At 40.4% G+C, this 8,897-nt stretch overlaps 1 long non-coding RNA gene across 2 annotated transcripts in view; it reads left to right on the top strand.

Annotated features, from left to right (window-relative positions):
- The first annotated feature begins 297 nt into the window (after positions 1-297).
- LOC130836979 (uncharacterized) overlaps positions 298-8,897 on the top strand; it is a 31,917-nt gene continuing 23,317 nt past the window's right edge. The window contains exons 1-2 of one of the 2 annotated variants that reach the window (XR_009049241.1): positions 303-437; positions 1,275-1,364. This is a non-coding gene — a long non-coding RNA (uncharacterized LOC130836979). Of the gene's footprint in view, positions 438-1,274; positions 1,365-8,897 lie in introns of both variants that reach the window. The other variant, XR_009049242.1, reaches the window with a different exon arrangement.

Below are 8,897 nucleotides of genomic sequence, written 5' to 3'. Positions count from 1 at the left end.
CAAGCACTACCCCTTAACCTTCCTCTTCCCAAAGCGCGCGTTAACAGCCGCCAGGACTCCAGGGACCCGCCAGGCCCGGTCAATCGAACCTCCCGCGGTGCCGCCGCCGCACCACCCATTGGCTGCGTTCGATGCGTTCGGCGCTCGCAACCCAAAGAGAGGGGCGGGCCTAGCGCTGCGGTTGCGCAGAGGCCGGGGCTCCGGAGGTGGGTAGGCTAAACGGACCGGCGAGGAGGTGGGACTTAGGAGGGGGCGGGGCCCGCAGTGGCGGGAGCGGTTGGGTGAGGTGGGCGGGGCCAGGGGGCCTGTAGGGTTTTTGCAACCGGGCGGGGGTCTCCGGCTGTGCTCCACTGGCGTTTGCGGCAGGCCGGTGACCTACCAGGGCAGCAACTGAAGTGACGGTGTACCTCAGGCGGAGCCGCGGAGGACTTGCCCAGGTGTGCGGAAGGCTGGGAAAGGCAGCATGTGTGTGTGCCAGACCTGGAGCCGAGGTCGGCGTTGGAGTCAGATGTCTCCTCCCCGCCCCCTCTCGCCGCCGAGGGTGGGGGAGTTTTTCCGCCTGGACTCACTACCACGTGGTCGGCAAGGGCACTGAAAACCCCCAGGGGACGTGACTTTAAGGTCTGGGGTGATTTGAAGGAAGCTACTTTCTTTTCCTAGGCAAAACCGTGTTGGTGGTAGTGTGGTTTTGGAGTCAGGCCTAATCCTATACACTCAGGCTACCTGTAGACTCAGTCTCTCAAAACGTCAATTCCTTCATACCGAAGATATGCATTATATTAGTACTTTCGCAATTCTGCGAATTAAATAACGTGCTTCAAGTTCTCAATATAATGCCAGGCCCAACCCAAGTGCTCACTAATGATGATAAGGTTATACACATGGCATTTACTGCAAGGCACTTCTAAGCTTCTTAGTTATTAATTTAATGCTCACAGCTGTGAGGTAGGTTCGTTATTGTCCCTGTTGACTAAAAAATTATTCTTGCTTTTAGTTGAGAGTTATGCTTTATTCAGCAGGAATTTTTAGGACTTTAAGCCTGGGAGGCAGCATCTCAAGTAACCCTGAGAGGACTGCTGTGAGGAGGCAAGGCAGGAGCTAGGATGTATAGGAGTTTTGCAACAAAGGGCAGGTAGTCGGGAACGTTGAAAGATTACTGCTAGTTAAAGAAAACCAGAAATCAGAAGTTAAGGTATTTATGGGACGCTTTTCTGTTTATGGGAAGAGCCAAGATTCTGGGCTCAATGAAATCATTCCTTTGATATGCACCTTAGCTGTCTGGAGCCAGTATCCTGTGCTTTCACATCTTGAGTTTCCTCAGAGCTCACCTTAAGGAGTGGCTGCAGTCTGAAGTCTTCTAGATGGTAGGTATTCTTTGTTTCCTTCCTGAGTTCCCTCAGGGCTCACCACCTTTGGTGGTGGCTGTATGGCTACAATCACTGCTGACTGTCACGTCCTTTGTTTAGTGATATCACAGGCACATCATCCCTATTTTACAGGTGAAGGAACACTTGGAGAGACTAATCTAAAGTCACACACCTAATGAGACTAACCAAGATTTGAATTTAGAATAAATTGTTCTTAGTCACCATGGTTTGGTAAGGAGTGGCTGAGGCAAGTTTTGTGGGGCCTGAAGCTTTTGTAAGTACTTAATTGAGACCTTCTAAAATTAGGCACACGTATTAATATTTATTTAGGATGAGGGAAAAAAAAACAATTATGGACTCTTGGTCCCTTTCTTCTGAAACCTCTAGGCAATTTATCAGAAAGTCTTCCTGTTGCAACCTGGCTTCTCTCCACTTAGAACACTGATTACAAATTCCCCAGCAGCTTAGGGACTCCCAGGGTCTGTGCAGGTGGGCCGTGAAGCTTACCTTTAGTTTTATGGTAAATCTGCCTCTGATGATGACCGTTACTATTTGCCTGGGATGGGGCGAGGGATAATTTCTTACAGATTTTTTTATATTTTTAAATTTTAAGATAATTGCAGATTCACAAGCAATTGTAAGAAATAATTCTGAGAGATCCTATATACCATTTACCCCATTTCCCCTAATGGTAACATTTTGCAGAACAATAGTATGACATCATGACCAGGATATTGACAATAATGCAGTCAAGATACAGAACATTTCCATCACCTCCTGAGAATCCCTCTTGTTGCCCTTTTACAACCACACCCATTTCCTTCCCCCTCTCACTTCTACCCCTTCCTTAATCCCTGGTAACTAGTAATCTGTTCTCCATTTCTATAGCTTTGTCATTTCAAGAATGCTCTATAAATGGAATCATATAATATTTGTGGTGGGAGCTCCCCCAGAACAAAGAAACACTAGGGCCCGGAGGCCATAACTCAACTAGAAAGGAATGCAGTTGGATCCTGCCCTTATCTTTATGTGCACATTAACTCTGAAGCCCCTCTCACATGATTCCTGCATAAATCTGTTGCTATGTAACTCCTGCCTAACTCTGCAACTTAGCAACGGCCCAGAGGCCATAGAAGGGGAAGTACCCAATCAGGTTATATGTGCCTTTGCTTGTTACCTTATTTGGGAGACAAAAAATCCAATGTATAGGAGTTTAACGAAAGTATATAAGGGGGTGCCCTGCTGTGTTCGGGGCTCAGCCTTTGGATATGAATCCACTGAGCCTGTGCCAGTACAAAACATTGCTTCCTGCTTATAGCCTCAGTGTCCTGTCTGCCACTGCCAATTCCTGCTACATAGTAACTTTCTAAAATTGGCTTTTTTCACTCAGCATGATTCTCCAGAGATTCATCTAGATTGTTGGGCATATATGTATCAATGTTTCTTATTATTGCTGAGTAGTATTCTGTAGTGTGGATGTACCTCAGTTTATTTAACTAGTCACGTGTTGAAGGACATCTAGGTTGTTTCCAGCGTTGGCTATTATGAACTGCTACAGGTGTTCATTTGCAGATTTTTGTGTAAAAGTAAGTCTTTATTGTGAGAAGTAAATCCACTTGTCTGATTACCAAAGAAAGGACATGGAAGTCTGGAGTACAAGAAAGCAAGACTTTCATAACAGTCTTGCAAGAGCAGGTGTCTGCTGGTCAGACAGGCACACAAGAGACAATTACAGCAAGCATTTTATCCCCTGGGTTCACAAATCCCTCCCCTGGTTCCTCGTCGGCTGAGTACTACAGGGTTCACATGCTTTCCCCAATGTCGCCTACCAATGAGATTACAATATGTACTTTGTTATTATTTAATTGGAGGGCTTAGACTTTCCTCATGATGACGTGACTGTTACCACACCTCCCTTTGTTCTGTTACTTTTGGCCCAAACTTTTGCCCATTACTTTCTGGTACGAGCCTTTGGTCACGTCAGCAAACTTTACTCTGTTCTTTGGAAATGAATCATCAGACATCTGTTATCTCTCACATTTAGTCTCTGGGATAAATGCCCAGGAGGGCAATTGCTAGGTTATAGAGTATTTGTATGTTTAGTTTTTTTTTAAAAAAAAAAAACTCACAAATTGTTTTCCAGAGTGGCAGTACCATTTTACATTCCCACAGCAATGTATGAGTGATCCAGTTTTTCTCCACAGCCTTACAAATTTGGTATTATCACTATTTTTTACTTTAGCTGTTCTGATAAGTGTCAAGTGATATCTTGTGGTTTTAATTTGCATTTCCCTAATTGCTAATGACATTGAACATGTTTGCATGGACTTATTTGACATCTGTATATCTTAGTGAAATGTGTCCTCATATCTTTTGTCCACTTTGTAATTGGACTGTTTTTTACTGCTGTTTTGAGCATGCTTTATATAGTCTAGATAGTAGTCCTTTCTCAGATATGTGGTTTGCCAATATTTTCGCCCATTCTGTAGCTTATTTTTTCATCCTCTTAACAGAGAATTTCACCAGACAAGCATTCTTAATTTTGATAAAGTACATTTTATCAGTTTTTCCTTTTTATGGATCATGATTTTGGTGTCGACTCTAAAAACACTTGGGAATTCCAAGGTGGTGCAGTGGTTAGGACTTGGTGCTTTCACTGCCAGGTCCCAGGTTCAATCCCTAGTCAGAGAACTAAGATCCTGCAAGTCATGTGGTGCAGCCAAAAAAAAAAAAAGATTAAAAAAAAAATAAGAACACTTGACCTAACCCTAGATCCCCCAAATTTTCTCCTATGTTTTTCCATAAGTGTTTTAAGTTTTATGTTTTGCATTTAAATGTGATCCATTTTGAGTTAATTCTTGTACAATGTGTGATATTTAGGTAGAGACTCATTGCTTTGCCTATCAATGTTCAATTGCTCTAGCACCATGTTAAAAATGATTAAAGAAGATAATTTAGGTGATACAAACTTCATTTAACAATTCATGAAGCAGACAGTAGCCATTCAGAAAACTGCTAAATGGAGCAAAAGACAGGAAACTTTTATAGGATAAAGAATAATGAACAGGAAGAGAAAAATAGAAAATGTCTGATTGACTGGGGCCACATAGTCAACCCTGTTTGGGGTGAGAAGGAACAGGGAATAAGTATAGAGCCCAGAGTTGGCTTGGCATTTGGGGATTGGCTGGTGATATAGTGTGTTTCTGTTGAGTGGAGCATTTACAGAGATATGAAGGTTATCTGTCTGTGTCACCATGAGCAGGATTGACTCCATTTGGGCCTAGACATTTATTTTAACAACCATTTGTTGGAAAAGGCTTTCTTTCCTTCATTGAATTGCTTTTGTACCTCTGTCAAGAATCAACTGGGTGGAACTTCCCTGGTGGTCCAGTGGGTAAGACTCCACATTCCCAATGCTGGGGGCCTGGATTCCTTCCCTGGTTGGGGAACTAGATCCCACATGCATGCTGCAACTAAGAAGTCTGCATGCCGCAAATATGAGCATGCATGCCGCAACTAAAAGATCCCACTTGCCAAAAAAGATCCCACATGCTGCAACTAAGACCCCATGCAGCCAAAACAAATTAATTAATTTTTAAAAAATCAATTGGGCATATTTGTGAGTACATTTCTGGGATCTCTATTCTGTTCCATTGATCTATGTGTCTATCCCTCCACCAGTACTACACAGTCTTGATAACTGTAGGTGTATGTCTTGAAATTGGGTAGACTGATTCCTCCTACTTTATTTTCTTTTTCAAAGTTGTTTTAGCTATTCTAGTTCCTTTGCCTTTCTGTATAAATTTGAGAATAATCTTGCGTATGTTTATTTTAAAAACTCCTGCTGTGATTTTGATAGGAATTTCATTAAACCTATTTATCAGTTTGGAAAGAATTGACATGTTTACTGTGTTGAGTCTACCAATCCATGAACACAGTATGTCTCTCCATTTATTTAGATCTTCTTTTATTTTCATTCACCAGCATTAGGTAGTTTTCAGTATACAAATCCTGTACAGTACATGTTTTTTCAGATTTACACCTAAATTGTTTTTTTTTTTTTTGAGTGATTGTTAATGGTACTGTATTTTTATTTCTGTTTTCCTTGTGTTCATTGCCAGTATATTGAAATGCATTTGATTTTTGTATGCTTATTTTGTATTCTGTGACCTTGGTGAACTCACTTATTAGTTCTAGGAGGCTTCTTGGTAGATTCCTTGGGATTTTCTATGTAGACAATCATGTCATCTGCATATAGGGACACTTTTATTTTTTTTCTAATATGTATGCCTTTATTTTTCTTGCCTTATTGCACTGGCTAGAACTTCCCACACTATGTTGAATAAGAGTGATAAAAGAAGACATCCTGTCTTGTTCCCAGTCATAAGGGGAAAACATTGTCTTTCATCATTATGTATAATGTTAGTAGTAGGATTTTTGTTCATGTTCTTTAAGAAATTGAGGAATTCCCCTCTATTCCCATTTTTCTGGGAAGTTTTATCATGAATAGCTGTTGAATTTTGTCAAAAGCTTTTTCTGTATCAATTGATATGATCATGTGATTTTGCTTCTTTAGCCTGCTAATATGGTGGATTACATTAATTGATTTTTGAATATTGAACTGGCTTTGCATCCCTGAAGTAAACCCTGGTTGGTTATAGTATAAATTCTTTTTATAAATTGTTGAATTCTATTTGCTAATACCTTGCTAAGAATTTTTGAATCTACATTCATGAGGGATATTAATCTATAGTTGTTTTTTTTGTTTTTTTTTACTGTTTTCTCTGGTTTTGGTATCAGGGTAATACTAACTTCATAAAATGAATTAGGAAGTGTTTCCTTCTCTTTTGTTTTCTAGAAGACATTTTGTAGAATTGGTATGAATTTTTCTTTACATGTTTGGTGGAATTCTCTAATGAAATCATCTGTGCCTGGAGATTTCTTTTATGGAATTTTTGAAAGTAGGAGTTCAATTTCCTTCATAGTTCCAGAACTATTCAAATTATCTACTTCATATTGGATAAGTTGTGGTAGTTTGTATTTTTTTGAGGAATTGGTCCATTTTGTTCCAATTGTTAAATTTATGTGTGTAGAGCTTATAGTATCCCGCTACTATATGTCTGGAGCATCTGTAGTGATATTCCTTATTTCATCTTTTTTCTTTGTCAGTTGTGCTAGAGATTTAGCAGATTGATCTTTTCAAAGAACCAGCTCTTTGTTTCACTGATTTTCTCTGTTGCTTTTCTGCTTTTGTTCTTACTATGTTTTCTTAGATTTTGCATTTGTCTGCTTGGCATCCATTAACCGCAGGGCCAAACTAATGATTAAAGTTGTTTACATCTCCCCTGAAAACCAGCTTTTGCAGGCATCTGAAAATCATATTACAAACTCTTCAACCAATCCCAAGTCTATGCCCCAAATACTTCTTATATTTAACCCTCATACTCCAAACCAATATTTTCCCTGCCCTAAATCACCCAGGACCAAGTACCAGGTGACCAGAGACAGACCAAAGCCCACTAGAATTATTCAAATTAGCCAACCCTAAGATGTTTTCCTGCCCTTCCCTGCCTTTCCTGTGGAAACCCCAATAAAGATTGTGCCCCTCACTCCTTTCTGCCTCCTGACCAATACTGGTGCTTCCCGCATGGTCTTGCATAGTGTGCTATGCCTCTCCTTTGTAGGGGAACTGTCAGTAGTAACATTAAACTTTTCTTTCATTGGCATTAACTTCTCTGTATCATCATTCAATCAGTGATCAATTGAGACCTGTTAATCAGTTTTCAACTTCATTGATTTCTGCTCTTGTCTTCCTTATTCCTTGCTTTCACTTGCTTTGGGTTTATTTTGTACTTCTTTTCTAGATTCTTGAGGTAGGAGCTTAGATTATTGATTTGAGATTTTTCCTCTTTTTTTTAAATATGCTATAAATTTTCCTCTCCACACTGCTGTAGCTGTCCCCCACAAATTTTGACATGTATTTTCATTTTCATCCAGTTCAATGTATTTTTTCCCCTTGAAACTTCCTCTTTGACTAATGGATTATTTAAAAGTGTGCTGTTTAGTTCCAAGTATGTTTTTAAAATATTTGTTTATTTATTTATTTTGGCTGGGCCGGGTCTTAGTTGAGGCACATGGGCTCTTAGTTGCCACATGTGGACTTCTTGCTTGTGGCATGCAAGCTTCTTCGTAGTTGCTGCATGTGAACTCTTAGTTGCGGCATGCATGCAGGATCTAGTTCCCCAACTAGAGATCAAACCCAGGCCCCCTGCATTTCAAGCAAGGAGTCTTACCCACTGGAGGACCAGGGAAGTCTCTAGTTCCAAGTACTAAGAAATTTCTTGTTATCTTTCTGTTTTTGATTCCACTGTGGCTAGAGAACACACTCTATATGATTTCAACTCTTTTTTGTTGTTATTGAGATTTGTTTTATTACCAGGATATGCTCTATCTTGGTATATGTTCAGTGAGCATTCAAAAAGAATGTGTATTTTGCTGTTGTTTAAGTGTTATATAACAAATTAATTAGATTTCTTGGTTGATGGTATTATTATATAGTTCTATATTTTTGCTGGTTTTATATCAGGTTGTTCTTTTAATTGCTGTGATAAGGATATTGAGGTCTCCAGCTATAATGGTGGCTATGTTCGGGCTTAAGTGTGCCATTTTGTTTTGTTTTCCTTTGCTTTCTGTTTGTTCTCTGCTTTTCATTTCTCTGTTTCCTTTTGCCTGTATTACTTGCTTCCTATGGGAACATTTTTAGCATTCCATTTTGATTTATTTATAGTGCTTTTTAAAAAATATTTATTTATTTTTGGCTGTGTCAAGTCTTAGTTGTGCAGGATCTTCATTGAGGCATGCAGGATCGTGTTCTCTCATTGCAGTGTGTGGGCTTCTCTCTAGTTGTGACTCTCGTGCTCAGTAGTTGTAGCATATGGTCTTAGTTGCCCCAAGGCATGTGGGATCTTAGTTCCCTGACCAGGGATAGAACCAGCATCCCCTACATTGGAAGGCAGGTTCTTTTTTTCTTTTTTTTTAATATTTATTTTATTTTTGGCTGCATTGGGTCTTTCTTGCTGCACACGGGCTTCCTCTAGTTGTGGCAAGCGGGGGCTACTCTTCACTGCAGTGCACAGGTTTCTCATTGCAGTGGCTTCGCTTTTTGCGGAGCACAGGTTCTAGGTGCTTGGGCTTCGTAGTTGTGATGTGTGGGCTCAGTTGTGGCTCACAGCTCTAGAGTGCAGGCTCAGTAGTTGTGGTGCACAGGCTTAGTTGCTCCACGGCATGTGGGATCTTCCTGGACCAGGACTCGAACCCGTGTCCTCTGCATTGGCAGGCAGGTTCTTAACCACTGTGTCACCAGGGAAGTGCCAGGAAGGCAGATTCTTTACCACTAGACCACTGTAGGAAGCCCCTATTCATAGTGCTTTTGAATGTATGTCTTTGTATAGCTTTTTATTAGTTGCTCTAGATTTTTAAAAAATATTTATTTATTTATTTTGGTTGCTCTGGGTCTTAGTTGCAGCATGC

Source organism: Hippopotamus amphibius, chromosome 1 (genome assembly GCF_030028045.1).
Source record: "Hippopotamus amphibius kiboko isolate mHipAmp2 chromosome 1, mHipAmp2.hap2, whole genome shotgun sequence".
NCBI lineage: Eukaryota > Metazoa > Chordata > Mammalia > Artiodactyla > Hippopotamidae > Hippopotamus > Hippopotamus amphibius.
This window is presented reverse-complemented; position numbering and strand designations above follow the sequence as displayed.